Source organism: Choloepus didactylus, chromosome 20, assembly GCF_015220235.1.
Source record: "Choloepus didactylus isolate mChoDid1 chromosome 20, mChoDid1.pri, whole genome shotgun sequence".
Taxonomy (NCBI): domain Eukaryota; kingdom Metazoa; phylum Chordata; class Mammalia; order Pilosa; family Megalonychidae; genus Choloepus; species Choloepus didactylus.
The window spans coordinates 39,819,059-39,841,436 of record NC_051326.1 but is presented as its reverse complement, the minus strand read 5'-3'; positions in this window follow the sequence as shown (position 1 = coordinate 39,841,436).

Below are 22,378 nucleotides of genomic sequence, written 5' to 3'. Positions count from 1 at the left end.
ACCACAGAAGTAGAGGTGCCTGGCAAAACCTGGAGACATCTAGAGGACCGGTCCTTTACTGAAGTCAGCCCAGAGTCAGCCAGAGAGAGGGAGAGAAACCCAGGCTGCTTCTTTCCATCTGCTCTAAAGCCTTCTGCTGCTGTTGCCTATTGGCCAAATCCACCCAGAAGTCAGGGGCCAAAAGGCCTGGGAAATTCGATTCCCTGCAATTCAGAGAAGAGCAGAGAAGGGCAGGGATGGATTTGAGACCTGTACTGCCCTTTCTCATACAGTTTGGGCAAGGACTGCAAGTGTGCACAAACGAAAATTGAGCTTATATTTCTGTTCTCAACCTACTTCTTGTTTTAGAAAGGTCTCTGAGAGCAGAAGAGAATACAAGTCCTTAATTCAGCTGTTTTAAACCAGAAATCTCTACTTTTTTTTAAGTGGCATTTTTTCCAATCATAAAACAAAATCATAATGTTTATTTTGAGGTATACTTTTGCATTTGTACAAAACATACAATTTATGCACATAATGTATGTTACTATAAGATAATATGTAACATTTGCTCTTAAGCAAATAAAAGTCAGTTCTTACCAACAATCATATTACTCTCCGAGATAAGCAAAATATTTTTAAAATACAGTAAAATTTTGGTATGGATTTGTATCCATTTAGGAGTCATTTATATATACTCCTATTTCTTGCCAAAGTTTGAAAAGAGTTTTTAATGCTAGAATGAAGCGAGAAATAATTCAGAAGGCTTATACTAAATAGAAATAGATGTACAGGACAGAAAGATAAATTGAAGAAAAGAAAAGAAAAGCTTTCCCACTCTCACTTTTTCATATTTTACCTTTATTTCTTTATATTTACAAGCTTTTTTTTTTTTTTCCCCAGCTTGCTCATTGTCTGATTCAGCCCATTCTCATTATTTTTTCTCCTATTCCTTCAATTTGGGGTCTTATACAACAACATTCAATTTCTAATTTCCTTATTAAGTTTCTTTATTACCTTTGACTTAGCCTAAGTTTCCTAGAAAACAAAGCCTGAGGCCAAAGCTTATGTGCTAACATTTTATTAAATGGTACAATCCCAGAGAAGCTAGAAGTGAGAGAAAAGGGAGAATGAGATAAACAAAAAAGAAGAAGAAATACCATGGCTGTAACATCAGCTGTCACAGCTTTTAACACATGCAGATGATTGCTGGACTTTTGCAGGGTATTTTCAGGAAGAACTTGTAAATTTCTGTACCTCAAGAAATCCATCTTTAGGGAGAAAGAGAGAAGACTATCTGCCAACATCCACATCCCATTAGTTCATGTGTGTCCCTACTAACTCCCAGATTGCCTCACCCAGCCCTCCTGGAAGCTACCAAAGGAAGCCAGATCCTAAGACCACAGCAGCCACCCCCATTGGGTTAGAGGCTTCACAGTACTTAGCAATCTGTGCTGTGGGAGCTGGTGGAGAACTTATGACTCAGAAGCAAAAGGAAGCCCCAGTCCCTGAGATAGCAGGTGAGGTGCTGTTGGGTGATCCTCATGAAGGAAAAGAGTCTCATGAGCAGCACGAGGGACCAAGGTCAGTGCAGCAGTACAGTTGGCCACTGAGCAAGCAGAGGGTCACAAGTTCACGGCTTCTATCACCATGTAGTGACTGTGCTCCATGTTCCTCTGTCCAGCAAAGATCAACATCTCCTCTATGAAGAGGACAGTAATGGATAATGTCAGGTGAATTTGTGGAGGAAATCAGTACCATTGAGCATAAAACCATGGCTGGATGGACCTGCAGAAATACATAAAAGGGGTCTGATATCAGCTTTAAAAATTCATTTATTTTTCATTCTCTAATTTAACATTTCCTGAAATCAATTGTCCTATTTCTCACTTTCTCATATATATACATATAAATACACACACACACACACACATCCATATATATTTAAAGAGAGACAGACTATAGAGACTATATAAAACCCAACATTTTCATTTTTAATCACATTCAGATATATATTCCAGTGCTGTTTACTGTGTTCACAATGTTGTTCTACCATCACCACTGTCTATTACCAAAACATTACCATCATTCCAAATAGGAACCCTGTACCTTTTAAGCCTTAACTTTCCATTCTCTCTCCCCTTTTACTCTCTGGTAACCTATATTCTAGATTATGATTCTATGAGTTTGTATATTCTAATTGTTTCAAATCAATGAGATCACAAAATATCCATCCTTTGGTGTCTGGCTTATTTTACTCAACATGATGTCTTCAAGGTTCATCCATGTTGTTGCATGTATCAAAACTTCATTCTTTGTTACTGCTAAAAATATTCCATTGTACATATATACCAATTTTATTTATCCATGCCTCAGTGATGGACACTTGGTTGCTTTCATCTTTTGGCAACTGTGAATAATGTCACTGTTAAGATCGGTGCTTTCAATTCTTTTGGGTTTACATCTAGCAGTGGGATTTCCAGGTCATACGGTAGTTCTATACTTAGCTTTCTGAGGAACCACAAAATTGTCTTCCACAGTGGCTGCACTATTTTACATTGTCACCAGCAAACTGAGTAATCATAATTCTCTCCAACACCTGTTATTTGCCGTTTCTATATAGCCATTCTAAAAGGTGTGAAATGGTATGTCATTGTAGTTTTGATTTGAATTTCCTTAATGGATGATGATGTTGAGCATCTTTGCATGTGCTTTCTGGCTATTAGTGTGGCTTCTTTGGAGAGATGTCTATTCAAGTCTTTTGCCCATTTTTTAAATTGAGTTGTTTGTCTTTTCTTGTTGAGGACTTTTTAAAATATATTCTGGATATTAAAACTTTGTCAGATACATGGTTCCAAATATTTTCTTCCAAAGTGTAGGTTGTCATTTTACTTTCATGGTAAAGTCCTTTGAGGCTCAAAAGTTCTTAAATTTTGATGAGATTCTATTCATCTATTTTTTCCTTTGCTACTTGTGCTTTGGGAATAAAGTCTAAGAAACCGTTGTTAAACACAAGCTCTTGAAGATGCTTCCCTATGTTTTCTTTCAGGAGTTTGATAGTTCTGACCTTTATATTTAGATCTATGATCCATTCTGAGATGATCTTTGTATAAGATGTGAAATAGAAATACTCCTTCTATCCTGTTGGTGATCCCTGGGCTTCTTTGGATGTCCATATTCATGTATTTTGCTAAGTTTGACCATCATTTCCTGTTTGTTTGTTTGTCTTATATTTTGTTGCACACTTTACATTTTAATATTTTAAAATGTTATCTCTGGGATTTATTACCTCAGATTCTGTTTCTTCATTTTGTAACTGGCTGGTGGTAAGACAGATTTTCTTGAACTTCAGCCCTCCTATCAGGAAGCTCTGCCCAAGGCTAATGCAGTGTGCAGTTTTCCTTATCTTTCTGGCCTCTGTCTTGAACTAGGCTTATGCTTGTTAGTTGTTTTGGAGTCTCCTGTTTACAGGAGTTTCGTTGTCCCTCTGTTTCCCAAGAGACAGACCTCCCTCTCCTGGATGTTTGAATCCTCTGCCATAATTTCTTACACAATTTTTGTTGTTTCAAAGGGCTTTTGCCTGTAGGTCAAGTTCTTGGAGGAGGCACACTGAAGAAGACTTTCCTGAGTCAGTCTTTCCCGGTGGAAACAGGACCAGGGACCAATGAAGGAGGCACAGACCAGCTTCAGAGTGCCCTGGGGAGGGGATTGGGTAGGGTGCCATGAGCTTCCCCGATAACTCCCCAAATTTGAGCTTTCCTGGCCTGTCCAGCAAATGCAGCCTTTTAACTAACCATCCCCACAGCACTGAGAAGTGTAGAATCCTTAAGCCTTCACTTCCACCACCCCTGTCCTGGCTGGGTTGTAACGATGGTTGACACCACCTTTGTATGGGTGGGTTGAAATAACGGCTGCCCTTAGAGCCAGGCCCCCAGTGATCTAAATTTGCTAATCAAAAGCCAAGATAAGTTATTGGCTGTACCCACCCATGGTCTTGGGGAAGAAGATGCTTACATACCTTTTCTGTCCCAAGGGAGCAAACATGGGGCTGGACCCCATGATGGCCTTCTGCCAGAGTGGGGTAGGGTGCTGGTAGGAGCCAAAGCACAGAAACTGCAATTTAATGTTCTTTACTGTAATTTATCAGCCTCTTCCTCCTGCCCTTCCCTGGATGCTGTAATGTGTTCTTCTAGCTTCCAGAGTTTCAAAAATACTTGTTTTGGAGAGTTCCTGCCTGTTTTACAATTGTTTTGGTGAAAGGACTGAGTCCTAGACCTCCCTACTCTTCTGTCTTTGCCCAATCCACATATACACATTACTTATTGAAAAACATGTGTAACGTAAAAGCCTCACTTATAACTAAATAGCCAATAATTCTGACTGGCAAAGTATTCTGAAGTTCAAGCATTTTTTTTTAGTACATCTCCATCAATGCCTAATTGTTGACATGATTAATCCATTAAATAATCATGTTTTATTTCTGTTAGTAACATTTTCTCCTAGTACATAGAAGGCATATCTTTTAAATTCTTTGCTAGCATACTTAAACCTTATTCTCATTAATCTCTTTGGACTTGAAACCTGGTAGGGAACTTCTGAATCCAAACTTCCCCTTAAAAGTGCAAATGAGAGGCTCTGCCAAGATGAAGTAGCCCCATTCCTCCCAGGTCCCCAACTTACAACTAAAAATTTTGGACCTAAAACAACAAAGATGCATAAGAAGTTTCTTAAAGGTAAGAAGAAGAAGACAGGCAACCTAGGGACCCAAGAATTGAGGTATAATGGACTAATGAGTTTCCTGGGTTCCCTTTTTTGCCTCTCACATATCCTACACAGGAAATAACAGAGGCCTCCAACCTATAACTGCCAATAGGCACAGACCAATAAAAGTTCCAAGGAAAGCCTGGTACCCCTAGCCAAGGGACGAGAAAGAGGCAACCTAACCTTTTTGACAATACCCACCCTAATCCAACCACACGTCAACAGAAACACCCACCCCCTGCCTCTTCCCCCATTCCTGCATCAAACTGAGGTTTCAGCCTAATGGGAAGCTTATCTTCCACCACTCCTCCAATGGCACAGATTTCTAGGCAGTTGGTATGGGTGGAGTTGAGCAGGGAACTACTCTTCCATCACTAGTCTGGGAGAAGCAGGCTACAATCAGATTCCCACCTAAGTGGTGTCAGCTGAATGAGGAACTGAGGCTCCATTACCTGCTCAGAGAAAGCAGGCAGTCCTCCAATTTCCTTGCCAGGGTAATATCAGCTGGGTCCAACAGTAAAGAGAGCCAACACTCTCAACAAGCAGCAAAGAGACCTAACAATGCATTGAAAGGTGGGGCTAGTCACCACTAGGCTTCACATCACCCTTTTACCCTACTACCATCAGTGGGGCCCAGGAGGAAGCTTAGCCTCCAATCCCACCCAGCAGCAACAAAATGGGAAAAGTCAACATTTGACTTCTTCTCTCCCTGTAGCAACAGAGCCCCATGGGGAGCTGATCCTACACACCATTCTGAGGAGGAAGCAGTGCAGGTCAATGCCCAACTTTCAGAGAGAAATTGTTGGTAGGGCTGAAGGTGAAGCTGAACTTACACCCACCCTCTGCAATAAAGGCCTCAATGTGATGCTGCATCTTTTCCAAGGTGGTACTAGCAAAGCCAAGAGGAAGCAGACCATACACACCCACTGGGCCTTTGCACTACACCTTAACAGGACTACTGCTGGGGAAAAAATGAGAACTGCATAGAACCTGGAGTCTCCTAATATATAATATATAATATATAAAATCCAAAAAATTGAAAAATCACTCATTATTCAAAGAACCAGGAAAATCACAACATGAAAGAACATATATGATCAACTGATGTGCATAAGATAACTCAGATGCTGAAATTATTTTAAAGCAGCCATTATAAAAAGTGCTTCAATAAATAATTGCATTCACTTGAATCAAATGTAAAAGCAGAAAACCCCAACAAAGAAATAGAAGTCATCAAAAAGAACCAAATGGGTATTATAAAATTGAGAAATACAATAATAGAAATACACAACAACTGAAATCAAAACATCACTGGTTGGGCACAATAGTAGATTAGAGATGACAGAAAAGAGTAGTTTAAAAGTTAAAACAAGCAAACAAACAAACAAACAAACAAACAAAAAAACACAGAAGAACAGGTAACAAAGAAAACAACCAGAAAACAAATAGTAAAATGAAAGACTTAAGCTCCAATATAAATAATTACCTTAAATTTAAATGGCCTAAATACATCAAACAAAAGACAGATATTAGTAGCATGAATTTTAAAAATGGCACAAATATATGGTGTTCAGCCAAAATTAATTTCAAATGCAATGGCAAGATAGGTTCAACATAAAAGAATGGAAAAAGATATTCCATGCAAACATTAGTCAAAAAAGCAGGATTGTCTATGTTATAATTAGATGAATAAACTTTAGAGAAAAGAAAGTTGCTAGAGTCAAAGAGAAAAATTAGGTGATGACAAAAGAATCAATCCTAAATGAATATACATCAAATAAAAGATTCTCAAAGACATGAAGCAAAAACTGATACAACTAAAAGGAGAAATAGAAAAATCCATTATAATTTGGAGATTCAACACCACAATCTTAGCAAGTGATAGAAAATTAGTAAGAATATAGAACAACACAGCAAATCAATATAATTGAACTGATATATATGTATGTTTTATTATGTATGTCTATAATCTTAAGAATAGCAGATACACATTATTTTTTCAAACACCAATAGGACAATTACCAAGATAGACTATAGCCTGGACCATAAAACAAATGTCAACAAATTTAAAAGACTTGAAATTATAGAGAATATGTTCTCTAATCATAATGCAATCAAACTAGAAATTGGAACTGAAGGATAAGAGGACAATCTCCAAACACTTGAAAATTAAACAATACACTTCGAAATAACCCATGGATCAAATAGGAAATCTCAAAGGAAACAAGAAGAAACAAAGAGTAAATTAAAATAAAAATACAAAATAACAAGTGTGATGCAGTTAATACAGCACAGAGAAAAAAAATCATAGCATAAAGTGTTTATATTAAAATGGAGGAAGATCTGAAATCAACAATGTATACCTCAAGAAACTAAAACATGAAAAATCAAAATAAACCAAAAGCAAGCAGAAGGAAGGAAAAAATAAAGGTCCTATCAGAAATCAATGAACTTGAAAACAGGAAAACAAAGAAAATCATTGGAACAGAAAGCTGGTTCTTTTTATAAAAAATTAGTAACACTGACAAACCTCCAGCAAGACAAAACTAAAAGAAGAGAAACAATAGCACAAATTAAACATAAATTATCTCTACAGATACTGAAAGGATGATAAGGGAATATTATGAACAACTTTGCGCTCAAAAATTCAATAACTTAAAAGAAACGGACCAAATCTTTGAAAATCACAAACTATTAAAAATCCACCAAGAGGGAGCAGACAATAGGAATATCCCAATAACTATTTAAAAACTGATGATTTCATAACTAAAAATACAATTTGGTGATTTCTTACAAAAACTATACGTGCAAATACTATATGGCCCAGCAATTGCATCCCTGGGCATGCATCCCGGAGAAATGAAGACATATTCAAATGAAAACTTAAACACAAATTTTGTAGCAGCTTATTTGTAAAAGCCAAAAACTGCAAACAAACCAGATGTTTTAAGCTAGTGGATGATTAAATATTGCCAAGGCGCATTGATACCACAGGCTATATACACAGTATATATATATACTGATAACACAATATGGATTGACCTCATGAAAATTATGCTGATTGAATAAAACTACAAGCTCAAAATATTACATACTGTATGATTGCATTTGCGTAACATTCTATAAATGAAAAAATTATAGAAATGGAGAACAGGTCAGTATCTGCCAGGGATTTAAGGAGACAACTGGGTGGGAGAGAAGTGGGTGTGGGTATAACAGGGCATCAGGAGGATCCTTGTGTAATGGAAATGCTCTGTGTCTTGACCATATCACTGCCAATATTCTGGTTGTGATACTGCACTGTAATTTTCAAGATGTTAACATAGGGGAAATAGCATAAAGGGTACACAGGATCTCTGTATTATTTCTTACAACTGAATATAAATCTACAATTATCTCAAAACATAGAGGTTAATTTTTTAAAAAAATAAAGAAATGAGTCTCAGAACAGTTCTGATATCTGCATTAACCAAAATTTGTATAAAATCTCAAGACATAATAGAAGGCACATGTCCATAAAGCATGAATCACTAAAGATAGGAAATTTTTAATTTAACAGTCAATGGAATATAAATATTGAATAGAGAGGAACAGCTAGCAAAATGAAAAATAAAATATTCCTAAATCACCTTATTTTTTGTAAACAAATAAAATAATACCAAATGAATGAAAAAATGAAAGAACCAGCAACCAAGAACAATGAAAGAGATTATACAAAGCTCTAATAAAACCCACTCCACCCTTGAAAGCTCTATCCCTTCACTTAAGTATTGAGATCATTGTCATCTAATTCCTAAAACACAATTTTGACCTTCTGTTTCAAACCTTACATTGCTGTATTGATGTTTAAAAACATAAGTAGGCAAATCATCTTTCTGTGGACTCTCTTCTCAATGTACTAATTACTATTCTGAAATATTGATAACTACTTCTTCCAGGAGGAGCCACTCGGCCCTTGGAAGACTGAATTACAACTTGTGGTAAATGCTCAAAATGAAGGAATAGAGACATGGTAAGAGGAAGCAATAATGCTGAAGAAATCAATATAAAACAGCTTGGCATGTACCCATTTGTGCTAATGATTTATAAATGCAAAAGCAAGAACTGGCAAAGGTGGATCAACTAGGAGTCATCCTTCTTAATGTTTTAAGTAATACGACACCTGGGAGCCAGAAGATTTAGTTTCCAGTACTGCCTTGATTGCACATTCATCAGTCCATTTTCCTCAACTGCAAATGTGGTGTATATAATCTCCTTTCATTTGCCTAGAGCTACTGTGAGAAAACAGTGAGAAAAACTTCATGTGTCCTCTTTCCCTAAAATAAAAGTATACCCTTGATATACAATAAGCAACCCATAACTAATGAATGGAATAACATAATTTCACAGGTGCTTGAAGAGACTGAGAAACCCTGTTCAGTGGTCACTGCCTTGGCTTTACAAATTCTGAACCTGCTAGTCAGTAATCTAGAGAGCTTTAGATCCTAAATTTGGCAACTTGATAGTATTAGTAATTCTGTCCTCGTGGGCCTGCGTTACCACTGTTTGGATAATTATTAATTCTTGATGCTATTGTAAAATGTTTATGAAGCTTTGTATCTAACATGTCACTTTTATAGTGTTCTTATATGTGGTTGATTATTTCAACTGAAATAAAGTAATTAAAAATTTTTAATTACTTTATTTCTTAATGAGGAAACTGAGATTTTTAGAAGATGTGTTGAATGGCCCAAAGCCACACCTCTAAGGAATGATAAAGCAAGAAGGCAAGCCTTGGTAATAAGACCTCAAAGTCATATTAATGATGAACATTGAGTCATTTAATTGTAAATTAATCATAAATGGAGTTTTCATTGAAAAATCTAAACAGAGGCACATTCTGCTACTAATCAAAATAGATGACAAAGCAATATTGACTTGAGAATCAGTTTCCAAATCATGCAAATATGACCTCTTCAAGATCTGATCACACATAGTTTTGAAGGACACAGATGCTATCTATCATTAATAGACAATCATTGTACTAAGACATACAAATGAGCATTTGATCATGTTTTAAATAATGAGCATATGTCTATATAATAGTTTCTAATGCTAAAGATTTTGCACAAGGGATTTTATTTGAATCAAATTAGTGCAATTTAATTAAAGTTGAACTTGTATTTATTAATTGAAAGATCAAAGTTTCTCACTTAAGAAATAAAAGAAAGAAAATTTTTAAAAATGTCGTCTACTTTTAAAAATCTCCCAGAACCAATTTTGGAAAGATAAAAATATATTTACTATTTGAGAAATGAGGTGTATAAATTAAACATGATCCTTTAAATTTAGAATATGCAAACAATTTCTATGCACAACAACTGCATATCTTTGCAAAGGTGGAGTCTTATTCCCGCATGTAATTTGAGTATCCACTCAATGAACCAGATAAGGTCAGTGGACACAGAAAATCAGCCATATGCAGATGCAAACCTTGATGAATAAACAAAGCAATGAGCAGCCATTTCCTAGGTGTCCTATTAAAAGCAGATTGTCTAATGGAAATAAGGAGGAATGTCTTCCAGTAGCTGTGTTTTGGATGTTTATTACGCAAACATGAGGCATGACTTTGTGAATAAATTATCAGCTTACTATCAGCCATATTCTGCTTGTTTATAAATTGTCTTCTTCTTTCCATTAGATTAATCTTTTCCCATTATCAAATTTAAGTATTTGGCTTTGTTACATTTCAATCTGAAATTTACCATTTGCGTAAGGCCAAAATGAGCTGGTATAAACTTAGAGGTGAATAAATATCTTTGATGTGCAAAGACACTTTGGCAAATCAGCATAGGCCAATATCTATCTCAGTAAGAAAAACTGCTATTTATTTCACCCTTAAAGACTCAATGTAAATATTTCAATGTCCATAAATATTTTTAATGAGCTATAATTTTTTAACAATATTGTGAATTTTTTACTGACTTTATATTTCCAATGGTATTCTTTTCTTCTTTTAAAGTATATTGCTACAATCATAGATGTTTTTCTAAAATTTAAATGGAACACTGACCCCTAATTATTTAAAAGCACATATATATATATTTGTAAGCATATTTCTTATTTAACTATATATACATATATGCATACATACACACATATTTGTAAAAATTTAATGTAGTTTTTGATATAGTTTTAAAATTTTAAGAGTATTAGTATCTAGTAGTTTGCATAGACAAGAGAGATCAGCTCCCACAAGCTTAATCTTTTTACAGATTAAAATTGTGATGTTTAATGAATTATCCAATGTCATACAATTTCCAAGTGGCATGGCTAAGATTTTAACCAATGCCTAATGCTACTGACCAAAATCCAAAGTTGTTACAAAATGCTTTACTTCTTGGTAAAATGCTAATAAACTTCCAGGGCTTATTTCTGAACATTTTCAGTCCTAAAACTGAAATTTTGCTACACTAATTGAAGCATTAGATTTTATTTGTCTGGCTGAATTCAGTGATATTATATGTAATTCAAGTTGGTCCTTGCTTACCTGGAATTACTTTTGAAAAGTTTGCTGTATAAAGTCAAAGGTTGATAATGTTAATATTTCAGCATGTAAAATGTTATTTCATTAATTTTTAGCTTTCCTTTTTTCATGATGACAGTTTATCATTAGGGGGCTATTTAACAATTAGCAGTGCTTAGTATTGCCTTTGATTTGATTCTTTAATACAACAAATGAAAGGGAAATTGTACAACGGAAGGAAGAAAAAGGAACTGGTTGAAATTTCAGAAAAGGAGGGGAAGGAGAAAAGTTTTCAAGAGAATGAGTATATACATCTAGAAGGCAGTGGCATCCTGAGGCAGAATTAATTGAGCTGTGAGATTCATTAGAAATATGACCCCCCTGAAAGGGGAGGAGAGGGGAAGAGAAGGATCAGGCAAGAGAGTTCCCCATCAATCAGGTTACAGCTTCATCCCAAGAAAATACGGATGTCCTGAGGATTGAAGATGATGGGTCAGTGCCTAAGGAGTGGTAAGGGACTCTGTGGGCTGGCTGCCATTTCACATGTGTAAAACATTGACACATTTGTACTTAGCATGACATGAGCTCTTATAAGGGCTTTCCTGGTAAATGATCATAGCCAAAATAAAAATGTTTAAAAAGTAGGAAGAGCCCAGAATACAGAACTTATAATTCAATGATGCCCTGGAGAAGAGAGATAATTTTATTTTCTGTGCCTTCATCCATTTAGAGCTGTTTGGGCTTCTAAAAATGTCATTAGAATGTTTTACATGTGAATTGTGATCCTGTTTTGCACCTCAGAATCTTGCTTTTCATATGATATGATAATGAGGATCACTAGTCACAGTGTAAAGAAAATTACATTTTGCAGAGAAGTAAAGCTTTTGTTCCAGAATAAATAGAAAATAAGTGGTGCTTAAATAAGGTTGATGGCTGATGGATATTTAAGGAGGTTTTGAGAATTTCCTAGTCAGGATTGCCTTGCTATAAATACACAGCCCTTAATGTAAACAATTTGGAATTAAAATATTAAATGATTCAAGATTTTTTATTCATTAAAATATGTTGACTCTTTCTAAAAATGTTAAATATATGAGACAGTGGAATATCATTCCTTTAATCATCATGTATTATTAGGTTGAAGTTCCACAGTGTTTCAAAACCAGAACTGGTTAATGGACTATATCATCTAAACTTTAAGGTAAAACCACTCAGATTTAAAAGGAAAGAAGTTTGGTTGAGAATTAGAGTTGGACTGAGGCAGAAAATACTCTGAAACAGAGACTTTATCACTAGCTGAAAACCCACTGTCTTGAGTTTTCCATGTCTTCTATAATAAATACCACACTCTAGGCAGCTCAAAGAGCAGGGATTTGGTGTCTCACAGTTTTGGAGGCTAGAAGTCCAAAATCAAATTGCCAGCAGGTCATGACTTCTAAGAAGTCTGTAGCCTTCTGGTGGTGGCTTACTAGCAATCCATTAAATCAGTCTCTGCCTTGGTCACATGGTGATCTGTTTCCTCCTGTCTCCTCACTCCTCTTAATGATAAGGACTGCAGCCATATTGGATTAAGACCCATCTGTATTTACTTTGGCTTCATTTTAATAGGATCATAAATGTCCTATTTACAAATGAGTTCACACCCACAGGGATTAGGACTTAAACATGCCTTTGTGGGGTATATAACCCAATCCATAACATCAACCTACTAAGAATACTCCTTAAATTACCCCTAAGTAATTAAATGCCATTAATAAATATTAACTGTATGGACTTGGAAGAGAAAGGAGAAGTAAGGATCATTTTGAAGTGGGCAAGCTCCTTGGTAAAAGTATTTTAAAATAAATAAGATGAGGTTGCCATGAGAGGAAATGTAGTAAAAAACAGGGTAATAGAACACAAAGAAGCAAAGAAGAATGTTTCCATGTTTAGTCTGTTCTTTGATCTTCACCCAAATCCCTGTCTAGCTTTTATTCCATCTTACTTATTCATTTAATTTAGCAAGGCTTCCTATGCCTTAGATGCTGTGCTAGGCTCTTGGGGCAAAATGCATGATATAGAATAAAAGAACCTTTTAAATTGGATATATCTGGGTTGAAATAATCCCTTCTTCAGTAATGTATGGTTTGACCTTGGAGAAGTTAAAAGACTTTGCTCAGTCTCAGTTATGTTATCTACAAATGAGTATTAAAATTCATACCTCCCAGGAATAAGTGAAATATTATATTTTATCCTATCAGTTGAACATTGTCTGGCCCACAGTTATTCTACAAATGTTTAAATTTATTGTTATTGTTATACACACATTCACTTATTCAAAAACTACATACTAAAAACTTAATATAGACCTTAAAGTGTGTATAATGTAGAAGAAAAATTGCTAAATAAAAATATGTGTAGTGTGATTAGGATTATGGCAGAGTCTTAGCTGGATATCCAAAGCTATTCTCAAATCTGTCTCTTTTTTCATCTCCCACTATAAAGCTAGGAAAAAAAAATATATACTTGTTTGACAACCTCCTTTGAAGCTAGATGAGTTTTTTGCCAATATTTGATAGAACACTATTATGAAAAGTGCTCTTTTTCTTGATAAAAGGAAGTCTCCCTTTTCAGTTCATTCCTTCCTGCAAATTTGAGACACTAATATAAAGATAGAATGAGCACAGCTACAGCAGCCATCTTGTAACTGAGGAGAAAGAGGGAAAATTATTACAAAGTTGCTAACCAAGCTCTCTGTCATAATTGAAATTCATGCCAACTCTGAAACATCTCAAATATACTTTTACTCTTATGCAAAAGAATTGCACGTCATTATTGTTTAAGTCAATGTCGGTCAGGTGTTCTGTTAGAACATCAGTCATTTCTAACCAATGGAAAGGACATACTAAGGAATGCTCGAGGTTATAAGGAAGCCTAGAGGCATAACACCTAATCTGTTAGTTTGGGAGGAAGGGAATGATTTAGGGAATATTTTGGGAGAAGATAACATTTTTGAATTTTACAAAATAAGTAATAGTTCTCTCAAAGTTTCAGAAATTTGGCTATTTTGTGCCATAGGGTAGATTTCTTTCGTTTTATCCTGTTTAGAGTTTGCTCAGAATCATTCTTTTTCTTTCTTTACTAGCTTTTATGTATGAACACTCTAAAATCACTAAGGGAAAACTCCCTCTCCCACTTCCCCATCCCCTGGTAACCTCTAATCTACTTCCTGCCTCTGAAATTTTATTTGTAAATATCTCATATAAGTAAAATCATACAATATTTGAACTTCTATGCCTTGCTTATTTCATTCAGCCTAATATTTTTCAAGATTCATACATGTTGTAGCATGTCTTAGAACTTCATTCCATCTTATGGCCAAATAATAGTAAAGGTCATGTTTTCTCAGCCTCTTAAATCTATAGGTTTATGTCTATTGCCATATTTGGGAACATTTTAAGCATTATATATTTGATTAATTTTTTTCAGCACCAAACTCTTTTTCCTCTTCTTTCTGAATGCTGATGACACCTATCTTAGGAGTATTGTCATGGTCCTTAAGGTTCCAGAGTCTTTCTTAATTTTATCAATAAACTGTCAACAGTTTATTTTATCTCTGTTGTTTAGATCTGGTAATTTCTATTTTTCTATCTTCAAAATCCCTGATTCTTTTCTCTATTTATTCTGTTCTGCTGTTAAGCCCACTCTTTGAGTCTTTTTAAATGTAAGTTACCATAGTTTCAGTTTTAAAATTCCATTTAGTTCTATTTTACTTTTCTTCTTTGTAATTTTTGTTTCTGTGCTGAAATTTTTTATTTTTTTTTCATTTGATTCAATTAAAAAATCTTGGAAGCAGTGAGAGAGCAATGACGATTCAAATGCAGTGGATTTCTCATCCAAAACCATAGAGGCCAGAGGGAAGTGGCACATTTTTCAAGTATTAAAAGAAAAGGAATCTCAGCCCAGATCTTATATCCAGTAAAATTATTGTTAAGAAATGAAAGGATAATTAAGATAATCTTAGATGAAGGAAAACTAAGAGATTTGTTGCCAGCTATCCTAAAAGGAGAGCTGATAAATGTTTGCCAAACATAGGTAACAATAAAAGAAGGAAACTTTGAAAAACTGAAAGGAAGAAAGAATACAGTAAGCAAAAAACATGTCTAAATAAACCAGGTATCCTGCTCCTTTTGAATTTTCTAAATTGTGTTTGATGGTTGAAGAAATAATTATAATACTAAATATATGTTGAAGAAATACTTAAGTTAATTATAATATAAATGTGGGAGGACAAAGGAATGCAGAAAAGGCAAGATTTCTATCTTCTCTCAATTGTGGTAAAATTTTGACACCAGGAGACTGCAAAGAGTTATGTATATGTAATATAATATGCAGAGTAACCTCTAAAAACAGCTATAAAAGAGATAGACATAAAACATATAGATAAATCAAAATGGAATTCTAAAATATAATTCAAGTAACCCACAGGAAATCAGGAAAATGAAAATGGAAAACCAATAAACAGAGAGAACTAACAGAAAACAACAGCAACAAAATAAATGCAGTTTTAAACCCTATTATAGCAATCATTACATTAAATGTAAGTGATCCACACCAAGTAAAAGAGAGAGGTGATATAGTGGATTAAAAAATATGATCTAATTATATGGTATCTAGAAGACACTCACTTCATATATTAAAATATAGGCAGGCTGAAAGCAAAATTAATAAAATGAAGTAGGAATGACTAAATGCATATCAAATAAAGTATACTTCAGACCAAAAAAAATTACCAAAGATAAAAAGGAACACTATGTAATAATAAAATAATCAATCCGCCAAGACAACGTAGACATCTCAAATATGTATGAACTAAAAAAGGAACTGCAACAAAATGTGAAGCAAAAACCAATGAAACTCTAAGGAGAAAAAGATGAATTCAAAACTTTAGTTGGAAACTTCAACATCTCTCTCCCCACAGTTGATGGTACTAAACAGAAAATCAGCAAGGGTATAGAGCAACTTAACATCATCAAAGCAAAGAATCTAATAACTATTTAAAAACATTCTACCAAGAAACAGCAGAATATACATTCTTTTCAAGTGCCCATAGAATAAATACCAAGATATATCATATCCTAGGCCATAAAATACACCATAACAAATTTAGAAGAATTTAAATCTTACAGGATATATTCTCCAATCACAATGAAATCAAACTAGAAACCAATAAAAGAAAGATAACAGGAAAATTTCCAAAGACTTGGAAACTAAACAATACAATTGAAAATAATCAATGGATGGATAACGAACAAGGAGGAGGGTGGGAAATACATTGCACTGAATGCAAATGAAAGTAAAACACACCAAAGCAGCACAGAGAGGGAAATTTATAGCACTAGAAGTATGTATACATTGGAAAAGAGAACTTGTCTGAAAACAATAGTATAAGCTCCTACCACAAGAAAATAAAAAACAAGAGCAAAATAAAATCAAAGCAAATGGAAAGAAGGAAGTTATAAAGGTAAGAGCAAAAATCAATGAAATTGAAAAAAAAATTAAATAGTATACAGAAAATCAATGAAACAAAGAGCTGGTTCTTTGAAAACATCAATAGAATTGATGAATTTTATTATTTGATCATGAAAACAGAGACCAAAATACAGGTGTGAAATAGGATTTATCACTACAATCCTGCAGACATCAAAAAAATATTAAGGGAAAACCACAAACAATTCTACACACATAAATTTCACACGAACCAGTTCCTCAAAATATCCAATTACCATAAGTCACCCAATATGAAATATATCATTTGAAGTTTATTAATCAATTACATAATTTGAATAATGTGAATTCCTAATTTAACAGAAAAAAGAACTGTCAAGAAAAAAATCTCTAGTCCAGATGGGTTCACTGGAGAAGTCTACCAGAAGTTTGAAGAATTTTCCAGAAAATAGAAGAATTTTCCAGAAAATAGAAGAGATGTAAATACATCCCAATTCATCTTTGAAGCTAGTCTAACCCTGATATCAAAACCTATCAAATATAGTAAAAAAAAAAATGATGGAAAAATATTGCTCATGAATATAGATGCAAAAAATCAATAACAATAAATTAGCAAATAGAAGTAATGAATGAATGAATGCATTTGAAGAATTATGTGCCATGACCATACAGATTTTATTCCATGGATTCAAGTCTGGTTAACTGTTCAAAAATTAATGAAGTTCACCATGTTAACTAAAGAAGAAAATCACATGATCATATCAGTCAATGCAGAAAAGCCACTTGACAAAATTCAATACTCATTTGTTATAAAAACCCTCAAAAAGATAGGAATGGGGGAGAACTTTCTCAATTTACTAAGGTGCATCTGCAAGAATATACAGTAAACATCATATCTGAAGGTGAAAGACTGAATGCTTTCCTTCTAAGATTGGGAATGAAGCAAGGATCTTCAGCAATGATGTTCTCCAGGGGGTGTTGGGGTGCCAGGCTGTGTGAAGAATCTTCTTGCTGAAGTCCAGACTGTCAACACTAATCTCGTCTTTCTTTCTCTTACCACCTGTACATACTTTCCGAGGCTTTAAGATGGCTCGAGGTTTGCTGTTCTCTCTTGAAGCTTCCAATGTAATATCCCTCCGTGTATTTCTATCAAACATTCTAAAGAAGTTGTTGTAGGATCCAGTCATAATAGTGCTGTCAAAGCCATTCCAGCAACACTCGAACTTGTCAAAGATGCAGTCGTTTTCATACAGAGAACAAAGCTTGCTTCGAAGATAACTCGTGAACCTGGTGTGTCTCTACCGGCCTGCTCTCCATGTTGAGGTCCCACACTTTCACTGACAGGTAGTCTCTGGTTATCATGTAGCAGCCACTATGACTAAATTTTACATCAGATATGGAAGAAATTATTTCTGAGAAGAAGGACCTACTGCTGGGATCCTCTCTAATTTAGATGATGATGGAACTTCCAGCCACTGCAAAAAGGAAAGAAAATGGAATACAAGGGATACGGATTGGATAAGAAAAATGAAACTATCCCTTTTTGCAGATGACATGATCGTATGTGTAAAAAAAAATCCCAATCAATCTACAAAATAAAATAACAAAAGACTCAGAAAACTTTTTGGCTTGTTAGTTGGGATCTGCCTACTGCATGAAGTACTGGAATAGCTGAAGGAACTGTTCTCACAACAATTGAGGGAATATTCCTGGTGTCATTGAGCCCTTACTCTGAATTATCATAATGCAAGTCACTAATTCTACTTTCAGATATGAACACTGACTCATTCTCTATTTATAACATAGCCCTGGACTCTGCATTCTCAGTTAAGGAAATGCTGGATTACTAATAAAAACAGAACTTGAAATATTTTCCAGGGTAAAAATTACATACCTATTTATAAGATGGATTTTATGATTCTGTTTGTATGATAATTTTGATCTTCTTTCCCGTGTTGTCTTCCTAATGAACTCTCCAGTTTTTTAGCTAAGTCTAAAAAGTAATTCTCAAAACCATATTGTCCAACTTTAATAACATGCATTCCCATTTTAGTTTACTATTTCCCTATAAAGGGCACCCACCACTACTTCTGGCTTTCTTTATACCTGGCTTCTCCACTTCCTTATTCAAACTCTCCTACATGTTGTTGTGGCAGCCCATGGTGTGAGCAAAACAGGCCTGCAGATCTTGGTGCACAGCAGTCCGTGTGACCTAGGCTAATATTTAACCTATTGTATTTGTAAGCCAGTAAAGAGTAAAAGGGTAAATTGACCTTCAAATGTAATTTTAAAATATGGAACAGGAAGCAGACAAGAGATGAGAAGCCCCTGGTCTCACAAAAGGGCAACAGTGTTAATCTAGTCTACCTGCTTCCTGGCCCCAAGTGTTAACACTCTTATGGTTATTTACAAAGCCCCATCCTATAATTCTTTCCTTCCTGCACAAACCCCCAGGTCACAGTGACCTGTTCCCACTTCTATGCTCCCTCACACTTAGGAATGTCTTCATCTTAAACCCTTATAAATGGCTTGCTGTCCTCTTTGCATCATGTGGTCAAATTCCCTACAAATGCGATGCCTGCCCAGCCTGAGAAAGCCGCCATGATCTCTCCATGATTTCTCACCCTGTAAGTAAGCCTTGAATAAAAGTTCATGTATCAGAAAATGCTCATTGTCTTCTTTGGCCTCTGGACTGGCACGGTCCTCATGGGTTGCGACAATTATCAGTATTTTCAAATATTCTTCTCATAAGGTTACCTCCTGCCCCAAACCTTTTGTGCTTCCTTTTTGTTTACTTAATAAATTCTTTTTCATGACAGTTAAAGCCCTCTTTGCTACAGTCCAAGTCTGATTGTCCTATTTATATATCTGTACTTCCCATGGTACATATTTTCTATCCATCTCAGATTATTTTTTATTCCTTAGAAAATGTCATGCATGTCTTATCTCTTCACTTTGATCATGCTGTTCCATGAACATAAAATTATTTCTATTCATTGTAAATATATTCATCTTTAGCTCCAACCCCAAATATTTTCTCTGAAATTTTTCCCAATCTTCCAACAACAATTAAATTGTTCTCATTTTTGGATATCATGGAACTCATTTATTTCTATGTTATAGAACTCATCATTTCTGTCTTGTCATATATTAAATGTTATAATGTTCAAAATCCTACTATAACATGAACTATGAGAGGCATGACATATCCTCCATAACTGCTAAATTTCAAGATAGATATTGACTGACCATAAATTCATAATAAATGTTTAATGATTTAAATCAACATCTATATTAGATTAAAATCCCAAGTGTTATATCTCTTTCAAGCATACTGTCATTTAAGGTCCCTATTTGCAAACACCTATATTATACTTTTCAGTTTCTGAGGTCAAATTGGATTCATTATTAAATCATCAGTTTGCTTTATACTATATATTAAAAAATTGGTCATGCTTGACCTTGTAAGAAATGATAAACTCCATTGGGAGTTTAAACAAGCAGATGGAAATCACATAAGATGCTTAGTGTAGTTTCAGAAACTAAAACTGACAGGGAGTTATGGCAAGTCATTGATATAGTGGGTTAGAGAAATAAACTGTGAGGTAAAACAACAAAAACATATAAACAGTTGAGACTACAGAAGTTAACTAAGAGTAGGAAAGAAGGGTGTGCGGTTAGAGAAAGTTGCTGACTTTGATGATGGCATAATCTCAGTTGCAACCTCAATTGCAGCTGAGATTCCTAGAACTACCTCCTTCTTTGAACTTTCCTGCAAACCTAGTTTCCATCTGAACCTGTTCTAATATTATCACTGCCAAAGTTAAGATTAAACTCCTTAGATTTCTCTGTGTCTCATTTATAGATATTTTTATAAGAAATTCCCTTTATTTGGAGTAATTCACATCAGTTTTGGCTTCTAGCAGCTAAACACAAACTTCTAATGCAGAGTTTCTCAAATTTTGCTGCATGTCAGACTCAACTAGAAAGTTGTTGAAAGTCCTGACATCCAGACCAGCTCAGATCCATTACCAATTAAAAGGAATACTTCTGAGACTAAGACCCAAAGCATCAAACCCATCCTCCCACTTTTTTATTCCTTCAAGTGAGCCAGTTGATTACACTATGAAGCCAAGCTTGAAGCCAGGTGCTTTTAAATGTTGGCATGTGTGAGAATCATCCAGAGAACTTGCTAAATTAAAGAATACTAGGCCCCACCACTAGGGCTTCCGATTGATTAGATCTTGGTTATGGCCTGAGAATTTCAATTTATAACAAGTTCTCATCAAGTGACTCAGATGTTCTTGGTCTGGATCCGGGTACCTCATACTCAGGATTAGTGCTCTAAAACCCTGCTATATTGAGAGCAATGTCCTGGGAGTCAAGAAACCTCGATTTTAGATCTTGATTGGCCATTAGTTAACAATTTAGTTTCAGTTTTCACATGTGTAAATGAACTATTGTTCTATGATGCTTAGTAAGAACTAATTGAGGGTAGAATGAGAAATGTGTGAAAGAATTGTTTGGAAGATCCTCTTTGTTTGCACACAAATTTGTCTAGGCAGCTATGGTCATCTACTTACTTTGGTTTTAATAACCAGACCCATCCTTCTTTTGATTCTTCAATTGCTCTAAATATAGGATTGAGATCTGAGAACAATGTTCCTAAATACATGTTTTTAAATTTATTACTTGACTCTGAAAGTACAAATCACACACACTCTCTCTCTCTCTCTCTCTCTCACACACACACACACACACACACACATACACACACACACACACACAGGCTCTCTAGAAATAGAATTACCAAATTGACTCAGGGAATAAAGACCTACTTGTTTGATATCCTAGGAATTTTTCACTTGGGGTTCTCTTTGATTGAGATGGCAGAACATAAAGATAGAAGTTGGAAGGTCAGAATAAGACAACTCAGAAATATAAACAATTTATCATTGAGAACCCTCTAATTCTGTTGTTTGTCAATATTTATTCCAACCTCCTGTACTGCAGAGTCTGATTTTTTAACAAAGTACATTTCTCAGTGTAATTGAAGTTAATGACACTAATGTGTTTTAAGTTTTGCCAATCAACTGCATTCATGAGAAATTTGAATTCAAAACTAAAGTAATAGGGAAAGATAAAGAATGTAAAACATATATTTTGCTCATATGGATTATAGGAGAAGCAGTATAATTCTGGAGCTGGGGGCCACAGTGTTTGCTTCCAAAATTAGCAGGACATGATGGAATGACAATTTATTGGTATCTCAGTTTTTTGCTGTGGCATAATTTAGGATATTTCTCTTCAATTCTTCCAATAATTCTGTGAGCCTCTTTATATGCACAGATAAATCCCTTGCTACTTGAACCAGTTAGAGTGGATTCTAACCTCTCAGTTGAATACTGATTAATAGTGTAATTGATAGGAAAATTGGTTTCAAGAAATAATCAATGAACTGGAAATATGAACAGATTTTCTAACATTTCTGGGTTTGAACACAGATGTTCATGATTCCATGAGCTTCATAGTGTGAGACTTTGTCCACATGAGTCTGGTAGCTACTTAAATTATTACCTGAAGTCACATGGAATGAAATGCTCTTCATTGAGACATCTCTCTGTTGGAACAAGTAGCTGCTTCGAT